Source organism: Lissotriton helveticus, chromosome 3_1, assembly GCF_964261635.1.
Source record: "Lissotriton helveticus chromosome 3_1, aLisHel1.1, whole genome shotgun sequence".
Taxonomy (NCBI): domain Eukaryota; kingdom Metazoa; phylum Chordata; class Amphibia; order Caudata; family Salamandridae; genus Lissotriton; species Lissotriton helveticus.
The window spans coordinates 906,479,017-906,496,590 of NC_136061.1; positions in this window are offsets into that span (position 1 = coordinate 906,479,017).

The window sequence follows — 17,574 nt, forward strand, 5'->3', positions numbered from 1 at the left end:
GAAGTTTTCATAAATGTATGTACAGTTCTTCAGATTGATTCAGCCCATAGGGCGTTAAGGTTCGTAGGTTTAGGATATGGCGGGATTCCTTTTGTCTTAAGAGTCTTTCTCTGTCTCCTCCTCGTTCTTTCTTGGGGACACTTTCCAGACCAAAGAATTTTAGTTGGCTCCAGTCACTCTGATGATACAGTTCCATGTGCTTGGCTATTGCGTTAGCCTTGTCTTTGTGGATGGTGGCACGCACATGTTCCAGTATGCGTTTTTTAAGTTCACATATTGTGCTGCCCACATACCTCATGGGGCATGGGCATTCCACAACATAGACCACATGGGTTGTTTTGCACGTGATCAGCTCCTTTATCTCCCAGTTCTTTTTGTTGGACATTTGTACCTGTTTAATGGGTTTGGCAATCTGACACACCTTGCAGGCGTAGCACTTCACGAACCCCGTTGTTTTTAGCCACTCATCCTTTTTTGTTTTTTTAAAATGGCTGTGGATCAGATGATCCTTGAGGTTCTTTGCCCTTCTGTAGGTGATCGTTGGATGTAGTCCCACCATGTCTTTCACAGTTTCGTCCAGTTGAAGTATTTTCCAATTACGCTTGAGGATATCAGCAATTCTTTTGCTCTCGTTAGAGTAGTCCATTATCATGCGTATGGGTTCCGCTTCCTCTGTTGATTTTTTAGGTTTTCTCTGGAGACATTCCTCTCTTGTTTTTTTATCTGTTCTTTCCCAGCATTTTTTCACAATGCCTTTGTTGTATTTGCGTTTTTCGAATCTCTTCGAGGTTGCAGTGCTGTGTTTTTCCCACTCTTCATTTTCGCTGCAGATCCTCCGGATTCTCAAGAATTCCCCATATGGGATACTGCTGATCAGGGATTGTTGGTGGAAGCTGGTTGCTTCTAGTGTGGAGTTAGTGGCAGTAACTTTACGATGCAATGTTGTTTGAATTTGGTGCTCTCGAATATAGATCTCAGTGTCCAGAAATACAATCCTCTCATTGCTTATAACATAGCTAAATTTGAGATTTGGTATGCTGTTGTTCATGATGTTAAAGTATCTCTGGAAATCCTCTTTGCTGCCATCCCAGATGATGAGTAAATCATCTATATAGCGGGTCCAGCTTATTACTTTATTCTATATAGCGGGTCCAGCTTATTACTTTATTCAGTGATGTTTCGTTGCTGTTGCTCCACGCTATTTCCTTCTCCCACCATCCCATCGCCAGACAGGCGATGGGATGGTGGGAGAAGGAAATAGCGTGGAGCAACAGCAACGAAACATCACTGAATAAAGTAATAAGCTGGACCCGCTATATAGATGATTTACTCATCATCTGGGATGGCAGCAAAGAGGATTTCCAGAGATACTTTAACATCATGAACAACAGCATACCAAATCTCAAATTTAGCTATGTTATAAGCAATGAGAGGATTGTATTTCTGGACACTGAGATCTATATTCGAGAGCACCAAATTCAAACAACATTGCATCGTAAAGTTACTGCCACTAACTCCACACTAGAAGCAACCAGCTTCCACCAACAATCCCTGATCAGCAGTATCCCATATGGGGAATTCTTGAGAATCCGGAGGATCTGCAGCGAAAATGAAGAGTGGGAAAAACACAGCACTGCAACCTCGAAGAGATTCGAAAAACGCAAATACAACAAAGGCATTGTGAAAAAATGCTGGGAAAGAACAGATAAAAAAACAAGAGAGGAATGTCTCCAGAGAAAACCTAAAAAATCAACAGAGGAAGCGGAACCCATACGCATGATAATGGACTACTCTAACGAGAGCAAAAGAATTGCTGATATCCTCAAGCGTAATTGGAAAATACTTCAACTGGACGAAACTGTGAAAGACATGGTGGGACTACATCCAACGATCACCTACAGAAGGGCAAAGAACCTCAAGGATCATCTGATCCACAGCCATTTTAAAAAAACAAAAAAGGATGAGTGGCTAAAAACAACGGGGTTCGTGAAGTGCTACGCCTGCAAGGTGTGTCAGATTGCCAAACCCATTAAACAGGTACAAATGTCCAACAAAAAGAACTGGGAGATAAAGGAGCTGATCACGTGCAAAACAACCCATGTGGTCTATGTCGTGGAATGCCCATGCCCCATGAGGTATGTGGGCAGCACAATATGTGAACTTAAAAAACGCATACTGGAACATGTGCGTGCCACCATCCACAAAGACAAGGCTAACGCAATAGCCAAGCACATGGAACTGTATCATCAGAGTGACTGGAGCCAACTAAAATTCTTTGGTCTGGAAAGTGTCCCCAAGAAAGAACGAGGAGGAGACAGAGAAAGACTCTTAAGACAAAAGGAATCCCGCCATATCCTAAACCTACGAACCTTAACGCCCTATGGGCTGAATCAATCTGAAGAACTGTACATACATTTATGAAAACTTCTCTTTTCTTAATTAATTTTTGTGATGCCCAACATATATTTATTCCATGTTGACTGATGTTAATAGGTGCAAAAGAAATACGTAATGACGAAAATGTGATACTATAATAGTGAAATCACCCAAGCGGTTGTTAGAATGATGAAGTTGGAATTAAGCATTATGGGGAATCTGTGACACTAAGAAAGCCTCACACTATGTGAGAACCAAATTATACTTAAAAATCAGTGATACCGATAATGTTGGGTTTAATTACAGGATTCCTACATATATAATGTCATCCCACCAGAGGGAAAATATTAGAAACAGATAATGCAGCTGCTCAGAGACAAACGGAGTTAAAATTGTCACCATACTGTTTACTAATCCCACTAGAGGGAACCTAATATCACCAGCATGTCACAACATCTTTATTTGCATCTAATGAAATATAAAATGTAAAAATTGGGCGATATGAAGCAATATTGACACTTTGGTAAAAAAAACTACATGTCCCATAAAGCTTAGAGACTCTGACACACCCCTAACAGGAAGTGATGTATGGAATACATTGTATTGTGGTATATCTTGAAGGGGTAGCCCAGAGAACGGTTGATCGTGAGCAAGGTATTTGTAATACCGAAACGCGTAGATCGGAACATCTGCCTGTGGAAATGTAACTTAAAAACAATAAAAAAACTGCAAAAAGAATACCCGTGGAGTGCGACCCATTTGTTTCCTGTGAGGGAGCTGTGGACAAGATATCAGCAGCGTGGTTCAGCTGCAGGGCGCCGCACCCGTACTGAGCGCTGTTGGAGTGGCGAAAGGAACCAGCCATGGAGAATATATATATATATATATATATATAGGTGGGCTTGTCTCTAGGAATCCTAGAGAAGTTTTGATTGATCCTTGTTATGTGTTACGTAGCAAGGAGAGAGTGTGGTGTCCTTTATGATAATTTTCCCTCTGTACACAGCTGAAGATGCTTGTTCCAAGTGGTGCATAGTGTCCTATAGTTTCTTGTTGCACTGTGGTGCGTCGCCTCTGACAGTTGACTTGCATGGTCAAAGTTCGATTGTGCAACACCTAGGGGCATATTATCAAGGGATTTATCTCCGCTTTTTTGGCTTTAAAGTTCATTTTGCTTGCCTTGTTATTTGATGACATATTTCAACCCAGGGCATTCTGTTTTTATTGCAGTTTGTAATTAAACTACATTTTTAATACATCCTTGTCCCGAAAATGTACCACAGGTTTGAAAGGATTCACAAGCTGTGTGTTTTAGGTCAAAATTTAAACGAGTAAAACTAGACATATTATGAAAGACCTTGGACAATACAACATTTATATTATTTGCGCCAGTGTGACATCATCATGCCTATGCACATTGGTTATTTTGTGTGTCACCGTCTTTAGAATAATCTCTAGGAAAGGAACAACTACCACTGTCCACTTCACAATCTACCACTCCTTACATTACTTTATAAGCCCATTTAGTACACTCGCTTAACTGGGCTGTATCAACCTTCATGCATTTTCTTTTTTTAAATAACGTGTTATACAATTGATTACGCTATCATATTTAAACAGCATGCGTTTAAAAGCTCTTTTTTCGATGCTCTCCTCACAATAAATCCGCTCGCATATAAATATATCGATTTACCATCTCTCAAACTATCTTCTGTCAAAAGATGCAAAGGGACAGCCAAAGTCACATTGCAAACCATGATGCGTCAGAGCATCCGACCCCTGAAAGTGTTTAATGTAATCACTTACTGTTTGAACAAACAACACATAAATATCCGTGTTCAGGTCGTCGACATCCCTACAGATAACTACAACTTGCACAGAAGAACAATTGAATACTTAACAATGGCATTGGTAAAAGATGAATGCACAAGCACACCTTCAAACAGAAACTATGCACTTTGAGCATTGCTGTAACAGTGTGTGCAACAGTCAAGGACATGCAAGCTACAAGCGGCGCAGAAAATATAACTCAAACCCTTGTGTAGCTTTGCCCTTTGTCCTCTGGATAATGGCTCTCGTCCTCTCGTGACACAAGGCAGCAGGTACAGCCTCCAATTGTTCCAAGGCAGGTTCAGCAGTTGTGCTTTTCTAGACACCTAGGCCTCTTTCCTACTTTGTCCAAAACTGTAAACTGCAGAGTCAAGTTTATTGCAAATGTCTAATTAGGGTAGAGCAGTCTCCTGTGCTGTATGGAATGCTAGAAGTAAAAAACTGGAAGAATACAGCTTATATCAACAGAATCCACCCTACCATCAAAAGTACCAACAATACTAAACAGAAGCACCTAAAGTTGTTAATTTATATCTAAACTCACCCACGCCACACTAAACTCCGCACCATTTACAGCCAAGCAATCAGAATAAGACACATCTGCACCAAACAGGGCACTTGTAAAGAACTTCTACAGGAGCTTGCTAGATTATTTGAATTGCGAGCCTATACTCTTCATATCATACAGCAATAAATTGTTAAGTCTTTGTAGTTACAATGGGAAGCACCTATTTGGAATACCAAAAGCAAAAACAAAAGTGACAGAATTTAATTTGTGGTGACTATCATGTATCAGCTCCTGATGACAAAAACATAATGCAAAAAACGTTTCTTTTATTATCCATCGGTGAAATAGTTAGAAAATGTTTTTACAAAACTGGGAGTCATTGTTTATCCAAGAGCTTCCATTTTAAAAGCTCTTAGTATACAAGTTTAACTCTGTGATTCTAAAATATGCATCAAATGAGAACACCTTTTACAAACAGCATCAATAACAAGTTCTGTTACAGGAGTAACCTATGGAATAAGACCGTATCATACATGTCGATCAACATGGATCATATGTGATTTAGTGCCAATGCCAAAGCTGCAAAACCAATCTGTAGGCCAAACAGTGAATGACCTCTGAACGAATCACTGACAGAATATCGAGGAGCTAAATATCGACCTACAAAAATATCGATGACAAAATATCGACTACCAGAATATCGAATTCCTATCTACAAACAAGTAAGTACAAAAAACATGCATTTTTATTTTTTAATACATATATATATATATATTACCTACTGGCGGTCGCCAGTAGGTAGTTATAGTTAGTTTAGTTTTCCATAGGAAATCCGCAACATTCTATTGGGAATAACTTTGGCGCCGAATGAGGGATCTGCCTGTAATTTTCCTTAACTTTGCCTCGCTGCGCTCCGCTCCTTCCCTGAAAGTTTCGGGGGATCCGTCAAGCGGGGGCCGAGATAAAAGGGGGGTCCCAAAACGTGTTTTCCCCATGTTAATTTCCATAGGGCGGTTGGACTCACTTTTAAACCCGAACGGCTGAATGGATTTCCACCAAACTTGGCAAAATTGTAGGGACTGGTATCCCGATGTGCCTTTGCTATGTCTCAAGATATATGCTCCAGTGGTTTTTACGAAAATTAACTTTGAAAAAATATATATTGGGCTACATTGGGCTATATATATGTTAGAGCCCAAATGTAGCCCAATGTAGCCCAAAGATGGTCACCAGAGACAAAAAAAACAAATGTAGCCCAAATATCAGCCAGATGTAGCCCAACTATAGCCCAATGACAGAATGTCCCAGAGTGTTCTAAAGAACAACTAAAGCGCTAACAGTCTTACTTATGACAAAAGTATGGCACACCTGAAGTCATCTTGATTGGAATAAAGTGTTAACACTTAAAACATTGAATTTGCAAAGGAACAAAATGAGGGGGTTAATTTTGCCATAGAAATTATGATTAGTGCTGAAGAAAGAGAAATTAGGGCACATTTTGAGTGACTTCTCAAATCCTCTTATATTTCATTAAAAAAATTCTGATATGCAGTCTCCCAAGATGGCCATCAGAGACAAAAGAGCCCAAATGTAGCCCAAATATCAGCCAGATGTAGCCCAACTATAGCCCAATGACAGAATGTCCCAGAGTGTTCCAAAGAACAACTAAAACGCTAACAGTCTTACTTATGACAAAAGTATGGCACACCTGAAGTCATCTTGATTGGAATAAAGTGGTAACACTTAATACATTTAATTTGAAAAGGAACAAAATTAGGGGTTTCATTTTGCCATAGAAATTTTATATATATATATATTCACTGAAAAAACCATAGGTAACACACCAGTTATAGTTAGGAATTAGCATTTAAAAAACCTTTGAAATTCACTGAAAAAACCATAGGTTTCACACCAGTTATAGTTAACTGGAAATTTTACTCGCATAAAACCATTGAAATTCCCACGTTATAGTTAGTTGGACTCACTATAACTTGCACGTCTGCAATACACTGCTGATGACGTCACATATTACATCACTCATGCATATATTTAAATATTTAAACATTACTCGCTAATATATGTATTCACTAAGATACACTTAATAAACCAGTTAACCAATCAATTAAAAAAAAAAAACACTGTCATGAGTGATGTAATATGTGACGTCATCAGCAGTGCATTGCAGACGTGCAAGTTATAGTGAGTCCAACTAACTATAACGTGGGAATATATATATATATATATATATATATATATATATATATGTATATATATATATATATTTCTTTTTTTTTTTTTCCTTTTTTTTTGGTACAAAGGACGCCGCACACAGCAACTTCAGTTCACAGATTTATTGAGCAAGGCCGTCAGGCTGAAACGCGTTGGTGTTAGACTGGGCACTGAAATAAATCTGTGAATTGAAGTTGCTCTGTCGCGGGGGGATAGCCCGGTACGCGCACCGGGGAGCGTACCGGGGAGCGTACCATGGGGAAAAAAGAATGACAGATTTTTTTTAAAATGTAGCCTTTTTTTATAAATTGGAGGTAGTTCTAAAAAGAACTGTTTTTTTGCTTCTTTTTGTTGTTTTATATTTTTTTTGGCTTTTATGAACTATTTTATATTTTTTTGGTTATTTTTATGGGGAGAAACAAAAAACAGGGAATTGTAAACGGCTCAACTGGAGCAAAGAAAAATAAGGAAAAAATTATGTTTTTTTGGGGCAATTGTGGTTGTCACCAGCACGGTTGATGAGCTTCATGCTCTGCTCACCATAGGTGATGGTCTTATCACAAAAAATACAAGTGATCTTAAATTCACCAAACTGTGGTTGTATGTTTGGGACCATCTCCCTTGTCTCTGGTCCTGATGGAGTGGGTTGCTTTCTTTTGGAGGTGCTGGGTGAAGATTGGGGAGGGTTACTGGCCAGTTCTCTCATCTCTGCCGCAGCATAGTTGTTGGGATGCTTGCGCTGCATGTGCCGAATCATGGTGTTATTGCCAAATGAATATTTCTTATTAGGGTTCCCCCTTGAAAGTTCAGAGCCACAGAATTGGCAAGTCACCTTTAGCGCATTCACTTTCTTCTTGCCCTCTGGGATGGAAAAAAACTCCCATACAATGTGCTGCTTTGGCCTATATGGGGTATTGTCTTCTGGCAGGAATGTCCTACTCCCCTCCTCCTCCTCCTCCTCCTCCTCCTCCTCCTCCTCTTCTTCTTCTTGACCACCAATGTGATGTTGTGGTGGTCCTCTTGGTGGTGGTGGTGGTGGTGATGGTGCAGATGCTCCAGCTGCTGCTGCAGCCATTTTAAAGTACAAAATATTAGTCACAGATCTCCAAACAGGTCTTCCTCAGTCAAAGGACAAAGTCTGAATAAGGAAAAAAGGTGAGGCTTTCATCATTTGGGAAAAAAAAATGTCCTGGACCAATGAAAAGTGTTATTTTCAGGTCACATGACCCGGGCTTTCATCATTTGGAAACCAAAACTGTTCTGCACCAATAAAAAGTGTTATTTTCAGGTCACATGACCCAACGCGCTTATGCTATGCGCCCCCGGGGCGCGTCGCGTAAGCGAGTCGGATGCTTACGTTGCGCGATCGTATGCGTTCGAGTGCTTCCGGGTGCGCTTACGCCGTGCGTATCACGCGGACGCGGCTACGCGATACGTCACGATGATGTTTGGGCGCGCCCCGGGGCGCGTCCCGGGGCGCTTACATAGCGCGTTCGTATGCGTGTGGGTGCTTCTAGGCTCGCTTACGCCGTACGTATCACGCGGACGCGGCTACGCGATACGTCACGAGGATGTTTTCGTTCGCGGCAATAGCGGTAACGGGACGCTCCCCGGTACGCGCCCCGGGGCGTGTCGCAAAATTGCGCTGACCGGGGCGCTCCCCGGTACGCGCCCCGGGAGCGCTCCACGGCAAAAAAAAAAAATTCAAGATTTTTTAAATAAAAAAATAGTATTGGATAAATATACAATATAGGATTCATTATAAAAAATATTACATTTCATAGGTTTGAGGCCCTATATATAGTTAGGAATTAGCATTTACAAAACTTTTGAAATTCACTGAAAAAACCATAGGTTTCACACCAGTTATAGTTAGGAATTAGCATTTAAAAAACCTATGAAATTCACTGAAAAAACCATAGGTTTCACACCAGTTATAGTTAGGAATTAGCATTTAAAAAGCCTATTAAATTCACTGAAAAAACTATAGGTTTCACACCAGTTATAGTCAGCTGGAAATTTTACTCGCATAAAACCATTGAAATCCCCACGTTATAGTTAGTTGGACTCACTATAACTTGCGCGTGCAATGCACTGCTGATGACGTCACATATTACATCACTCATGACATGGTCAGTGACCTCACTCATGACATCACTGATGACACCATCCTTGTGACAGAGTGACAGACCTCCTTTCACTGAAATGTAACCCTTGAAACACATATTCAAAAATAAAAACTAACATTTTCAAAAAAATGAAGATAGCCATACCAGTTACAACAACCAATTCAATTATTCCACCATCTATATACTCATGCACTCATTTACCAACAGTTCTATATAGTCACTCATACATATACTCACTCTTCATATGAAGTGATACACCTATACATCCTCTTACACACCGACAGTCATCCTAAAGATACTCTCACACATACTCACACATGCAAATAAACTATTGAACATCCATTTATTTGCATATACAGCTATACACACACTACCAATTTACTTCTAAGGAAACTTACACATACTTACTCTCTTAAACAATCACTTATAGAAACACATACTAATTTAAACAGGAACTCTTACAATTCCTCACTCTCACATATACTCACTTATATACATCAATCTTCACATATACTAGATACAACATATGTAGTTACTGATAAACACACTAGTGAGACAGTCATTCACTCACTAACACACACATATACACACTCATCCACCCATACAGTCCTGCACATATGCTGTCTTCAAAACACATACAAACAGAGAGTCAGTCATTCATGCATCTATGTGCTAAGTAATACCCCCACCAAACCATACAAACACTCATACTGATACTAAGAAAAACATCTAATAATCCATATACATACACATGTAGCAACTCACCAACCCATGCAGGCACTTATACACAAAGTGAAACACTAATACATATATTTGAATATTTAAACATTACTCTCTAATATATGTATTCACTAAGATACACTTAATAAACCAGTTAACCAATCCATTTTTTTTAAAACATCCATGTAAACACTTATTTAAACATTTATTCTTTCATCAACTTTTACATATACATATATAACACATATTTATTTTTTAAAAAGACACGCATTCACTGGATGGTGTCATCAGTGATGTCATGAGTGATGTCACTGACCATGTCATGAGTGATGTAATATGTGACGTCATCAGCAGTGCATTGCACGCGCAAGTTATAGTGAGTCCAACTAACTATAATGTGGGAATTTCAATGGTTTTATGCGAGTAAAATTTCCAGCTGACTATAACTGGTGTGAAACCTATAGTTTTTTCAGTGAATTTAATAGGCTTTTTAAATGCTAATTCCTAACTATAACTGGTGTGAAACCTATGGTTTTTTCAGTGAATATATATATATATATATTTTAACTTAATAATATTAAAAAATGTGCAATATTTTTAGCGTAGGATAGCGGGAGAGTAAAAATTACTATTCCCACACCAGTGAGTGCAACAGTAGGGAAAGCGTTGGATAGCGTGAGGGTAAAAATTACTATTCCCACTCCAGTGAGCGCAACAATAGGGAAAGCGTTAGATAGCAGGAGGGTAAAAATTACTATTCCCACTCCAGTGAGTGCAACAGTAGGGAAAGCGTTATATAGCGGGTAGGTAGAAATCACTATTCCCACTCCAGTGAGTGCAACAGTAGGGAAAGTGTTGGATAGCGTAGGGGTAAAAATTACTATTCCCACTCCAGAGAGTGCAACAGTAGGCAAAGCGTTGGATAGCGTAGGGACAAAAATTACTATTCCCACTCCAGAGAGTGCAACAGTAGGGTAAGCGTTGGATAGTGTAGATGTAAACATGACTATTCCCACTCCAATGAGTGCAACAGCAGGGAAAGTGGTGGATAGCGTAGGGGTAAACATTACTATTTCCACTCCAGAGAGTGCAACAGTAGGGAACGCGTTGGATAGCGTATGGGTACAAATTACTATTCCCACTCCAGAGAGTGCAACAGTAGGGAAAGTGTTGGATAGTGTAGGTGTAAAAATGACTATTCTCACTCCAATGAGTGCAACAGTAGGAAAAGTGTTGGATAGCTTAGGTGTAAAAATTACTATTCCCCCTCCAGTGAGTGCAACAGTAGGGAAAGTAATGATTTAATAATTAAATATATATAAGTTAATTATCAATACCAATAAAAATGTATTAGAAATGAATTACCAATTACAAATGATTTCATAATTCATTAATTATAAATACCAATACCAAAAATTAGTAAGTGATCAAAAATACCAATTAATATTTAATTAACAGTAAATTAATTATCAATACACAAAAATAATTTCAATAATTACTTAATTAGAATTAAATTACTTTCCGCTGTATTCCCCAATAAACCCACAACTCGCTCCAAACAATACATTAATACAAATAATGTAATTATCATTTAATCAATTAATAAAAATTAATTACCAATTAATAATTAATTAACAATAAATTAATCATCAATACCAAGAATTAAAAATAAATAATTACTTAATTACAATTAAATTACTTCCCACCCTATTCCCCTATAAACCCACAACCCGCTCCAAATAATAAATTATACAATTAATATAATGATCAATTAATAAAAATTATTAACCAATTAATTGAAATTCATTACCAATTAATAAAAATGTAGTACCAATTAATAAATATTTAACAATACATTATTTATCAATACCAATAAATAAATATAAATAATTTCTTAATTACAATTAAATTAAATTACTTCCCACTCTATTCCCCTATAAACCCACAACCCGCTATGGAATAAAAATAACGCAAAAATTAAATAAGATACAATTCATTACTTTAACAAAATGCAAACATACATTACAAAAATAATACATACTTTTAACACATATACTAACACTTAAAACACTATAAAAAAATTATATTATTAACAACCATAAATGACTGTCGATATGACTTTGATAATATGAAAATCAATATTTCTTACCTGAATTTCGATATTCTTTACCACTATATTTTTGTGACTCAATATTATGTCCACTCGATATTTGAAACTCGATATTTTGGCAATTCAATATAAAAAATTCGATATTGTGATTGTTCACACTCTGAACACAATTCAGGAATCACAAGTCAGCAACAGTTCATAAGAAACATGACCAGCCTATGGCCAATCATCTTAATTTTGTGGACCATTGTCTATCAGAGTTGAAGATCTTCCCTGTGGAACATTTCTTAACGACAAAGCAAACTTCTGGACTCCAGAGGAAAATCATTGTATCCGGATGGACTGAACATACCACCTGATTACTGGGTCTCTCAAAAGATCTCAGGACTACATTCATTTTACATTCAAAATGGAATCTTCACTCATGATGCTTTTTGAAGATCCAGCTGGGTCAACTTGACAGCCAGTGAGCTAGCAATCTTTTACTACCTGAGGAAGGTGGAAGCCAAAACTTTGTTGTGGAAATATATTTTTGTTATTTGGTAAGTCCTTGACATTGATTTATCTTAGGATTTGATATATTAGAGTCCCAAGGCTTATCCTGTTAACTGTATATAAAAGCTGCTTTGCTGACTAGCCAATATCCGATCATAACAAAGCGACACATGTACATGTGATAATGATGCAGGTTATTTACAAATTCATTTTGCAGTGTATTGTCCCAAGTATGACCAAGGCACACTCCAGTATGGTGCCCACTGTGTTAAGAGTTTAGTTAACTTTTCATGTTTTCTCATTGAACACTTAAAATGCAAATTGCACTAACACCATCCATTCATGAGCAGGCCTGTGTTGCCAAAAGATATTACTGAGCATTTGGATTTTTGATAGAGGAGACCACGGTCGTAGGTTTTCATGTCGGGTTCCATGCACAAAACAATGTGACATGGTTGTAAGGGTGGGGCAGACCAGGGAGGCCATTTGAAGTTTAATATCTATCTATCTATCTATCTATCTATCTATCTATCTATCTATCTATCTATCTATCTATCTATCTATCTATCTATCTATCTATCTATCTATCTATCTATACATATATAGCTATATCTATTACCTGCTGTCGGTCGCCAGTAGGTAGTTATAGTGAGGACCATGTTTCCATAGGAAAAGTGGTTATGGACTTGCTTATATCTTAAGCACCGTTTGAAGAATCATCACAAAAAAAATCACAAAAATATGTGGCAGTGGCTCTTGCTGTGCATGGAAAGTGTCGGGTGATCCGTCAAGCGGGGGGTCGAGAAAAAGAGGAGGGTAAAAAAAGTGTTTATCCCCTGTTGATTCACATAGAGATTATAGTTGTGACTGCAGCCAAATTTGGTGAAACACCGTCTAGCAGTTTGCTAGACGGCATTACACCAAATATGGCAGAAAGGTAGCTCTTGGTTGAGAAAGAACCCTTTTTGACTGCAGAGAGCTATATTTCCAGCAGCTCCCTGCGTGCAAGAGCAATGCCGACTCCCACAGGTCTGAAACAAGGATAATGATGCAGAATGAAGGTCCGAAATGAGCAGAAAAACACAGAATAAAGTTCAGCAACTAGCAGAAAGAAGCAAGATGATGGTGAGAAAGGAGCAGAAAGAAACAGAACAGAGGTCAGAAATTAGCAGAAAGAGGGAAGATAAAGGTGAGAAATGAGCAGAAAGAGGCAGAATAACGGGGTCAGAGTTAAGCAGCTAGAGACAAGATAAAGGTCAGATACTAGCAGAAAAAGGCAGAATAAAGGTCAGAAACAAGCAGAAAGACGCAGAATAAAGGGCAGTGATGAGCACAAAGAGGCTAAATAAAGGTGAGAAACGAGAGGAAAGAAGAAGAAGAATGGTCGGAAAAGAGAATAATGAGGCAGAATAAAATACAGCAACAAGCAGAAAGAGGCAACATAAAGGTCAGCAATGAGCAGGAAGAGGCAACATAAAGGTCAACAATGAGCAGAAAGAAGCAGAATAAAAGTCTGCAACAAGCAGAAAGAGGCAAATAAAGGTGAGAAACAAGCAGAAAGAGGCAGGATTAAGGTCAACAACAAGCAGAAGGGGGTAAATTAAAGGCCAACAATGAGCAGAAAGAGGCAGAATAATGGTGAGAAATGAGCAGAAATGGCTAAATATATGGGTCAGGAACGAGAAGAAAGTGGCAGAAAAAAGTTCACCAGTAAGCAGAAAAAGGCAAAATACAGATCAGAAACTAGAAGAAAGAGGTAGACTAAAGGTAAGCAACGAGCAAAAAGAGTCAAGCAGAAAGAGAAAGAGACGAAATAAAGGTCAGAATTGAGCCGAAAGATGCAAAAAAAGGTGAGAAATGATCAGGAAGTAGCAAACAAAAGGTAAAGAATTAGCAAAAAGTGGCAGAATAAAGGTGAGAAATGAGCAGAAATAGGCAAACTAAAGTTGCGAATCATCCAGAAAGAGACAGAAAGAGGCAAGACCCTCAGCAGCCAAGGCAACGTCATCTCCAAACTAGCAGTGTGCCAGTAGAGCACCAGGAGGCCCCATTGCACAGTGGTTTAGAAAGGGGGTGGGGCCTCAGATGAGGTTAAGCAATCCAGCTTGGGGACTTACCTGTGGCAACAATAAGTATTTTTGGCACCCTACCGATCCTCAGCAGCCAAGGGGATGTCATCCCTCAACCTGTAGTGGCCGGTAGGCCCATTTTCAGAGTGGTTGAGATAGAGGGCGGTGCCTCCAAATAGATCCCTGCAATCCCACTGTGGGGGACCTATTTGGAGGCCCCGCTATTGAGGTAATAATAGCTGCTCTTGACCCCCAATGACCATAAGCAGGCAATGGAACTTCATCCCCCCCACCAGTGGATGGCTCACTTGTGGTAACAATTGGTTCTTGACCCCCCCAGCTACCCTCAGCAGCCATTCATTCCTCAAACAGTAGTGCACCAGAAGGCCCTTCTGTAGTGTGGTTGAGAAAGGGGCGGGCATCTGGTTAGGTCTCAGCAGTCCATATTTGGTGGACTTACTTGTGGCAACAATAATGGTTCTTGGCCCCCAGTGATGCTCAGCAGCCAAAGGGAATTTATCCCCCAACCAGTAGTATGCAAGTAGACCCTCTTACAAAGTGGTTGAGAAAGGGGGGGGCCTCCAACAAGGTCTCAGCAATCCCGCTGTGGAGTACTAGCTTCTTGCAACAACAGGTGCTCTTGGTCCCCAATGACCCTCAGCAGCCAAGGGAAGTTCATCCACCAACCAGTAGTACATCAGGAGATGCTTTTGTAGACTCGTTGATTAAGGGGGCGGGACCTCTGATGAAGTCTCAGCAATCCCACTGTGGGGGGCTTACTTGTGGCAACAATAGGGGTTGTTGGCCCCCAACAACCCAGCAGCAAAGGGGACTTCATCCATCAAGCAGTAGCGCCCAGGGGACCCCTTTGCAGAGTGGTTTAGAAAGGGGGGTCTCCGATGAGGTCTCATCAATACCACTGTGGGGTACCTACTTGTGGTAACAATGGCAGCTCTTGGCCCCCAATGACCCTCAGCAGGCAAGGGAACTTCATCCCCCAACCAGTAGTGCAACAGGAGGCACCTCTGCAGATTGGTTGAGAAATGGGGTGGGACCTCGGACGAGGTCTCAGCAATCCCACTGTGTGGGACTTACTTGTGACAACAACAGGGGTTCTTGCCCCCATCGACCCTCACTAGCCAACGGGACTTCAGCCCCCAACCAGTAGTGCATCAGGAGGCCCCTTTGCAGAGTGAATGAGAACGGGGGCCGGGCCTCCGGCGAGGTCTCAGCAATCTCGCTATGGTTGCCTCCCTTGTGGCAACAATTGGTTCTTTGCCCCCAACTACACTCAGCAACCAAGTGGACTTCATCTCCCAAACAGTAGTGCACCAGGAGGCGCTTCTGTAGTGTGGTTGAGAAAGGGGGCGGGTCATCCGATTAGGTCTCAGTACTTACTTGTGGCTACAATTGGGGTTCTTCGCCCCCAGTGACACTCAGCAGCTAAGGTGAATTCATCCCCCAACCAGTGGTATGCCGGGAGACACTCTTGCCAAGCGGTTGAGAAAAGGGGCGGGCCTCCAACAAGGTCTCAGCAATCCCACTGTGGCAGACTTGCTTCTGGCAACAAAAGGGGTCCTTGGTCCGCAATGACCATCAGTAGCCAAGGGAATTTCACCCCCCAACCAGTAGCACAACAGGAGATGCTTTTGTAGACTGGTTGATAAAGGAGGCAGGGCCTCTGATGAAGTCTCAGCAATCCCACTGTGGGGGACTTCCTTGTGGCAACAATAGGGGTTCTTGGCCCCAATGCCCCTGAGCAGCCAAGTGGACTTCCTCCCCCAACGAGTAGTGTGCCAAGAGACCCCTTTGCAGAGTATTTGAGGAAGGGGGCAAGCCGTCTGACAAAGTCTCAGCAATCCCACTGTGGGGGACTTACTTGTGGAAATAATAGGGTTTCTTGGCCCCCAACGACCCTCAGCAGCCAAGGGGACTTCATCCCCAAACAGTAGTGCATCAGGAGGCCCTTCTGTAGTGTGGTTGAGAAAGGGGGCGGTGCATTCAATTAGGCCTCTGCTGTCCCACTTTGGGGGACTTACTTGTGCCAACAATAGGGGTTCATAGCCTCCAATGACCCTCAGCAGACAAGGGAAGCCCATCCCCCAACCAGTAGTACAACAGGAGATGCTTTTTCAGACTGGTTGATAAAGGGGGCGGGCCTATGCCGAAGTCTCAGCAATCCCACTGTGGATGACTTACTTGTGGAAACAATAGGGGTTCTTGGCCTCAACGCCCCTCAGCAGCCAAGTGGACTTCCTCCACCAACTAGTAGTGTGCCAAGAGACCACTTTGCAGAGTGGTTGAGAAAGGGGGCAGGGCCTTCAACAAGGTCTTAGCAATCCCACTGTGAGGAACTTGCTCTGGGAACAACAGGGGTTCTTGGTCCCCAATGACCCTCAGTTGCCAAGGGAAGTTCATCCCCACAACAGTAGCGCAACAGTAGATGCTTTTGCAGACTGGTTGAAGTATCAGCAATCCCACTGTGGGGGACTTACTAGTGGCAACAATAGGGGTTCTTAGCCCCCAAAGACCCTCAGCAGCCAAGGAGACTTCATCCACCAAGCAGTAGTGCCCAGAGGACCCCTTTGTAGAGTGGTTAAGAAAGAGGGCGGGCCTCCAATGAGGTCTCATCAATCCCATTGTAGGGGACTTACTCGTGGCAACTATTGGGTTTCTTGGCCCCAAATGACCCTCAGTAGCCAAGGGAAGTTCATCCCTCAACCAGCAGTGCACCAAGAGGCGCATTTGCAGAGTGGTTGATAGTGACAGCGTGGCTTCCCATGAGGTCTCAGCAATTCCTCTGTAGGGGACATACATCTGGCTCAATAGGGGTTCTTGGCCCCAATGTCCCTCAGCAGCCAAGGGGACTTCATCCCCCAACCAGTAGTGCTCCAGGAGGCCCCACTGCAGAGTGGTTGAGAAAGGGGGTGGGCCTCCAACAAGATCTCAGCAATTATTATTATTATTAATATTATTTATTTTTGTAGAGCGCGTAGTCACCATGAGGTATCCCAGCGCTGGTAGACCCTATCTCCTAAGTTCAGTGGACCAGAGGGGAAATGTAAGGAATGGGGCAGACAGTCAGGGGGGCGTGAATCATTGGGGAAA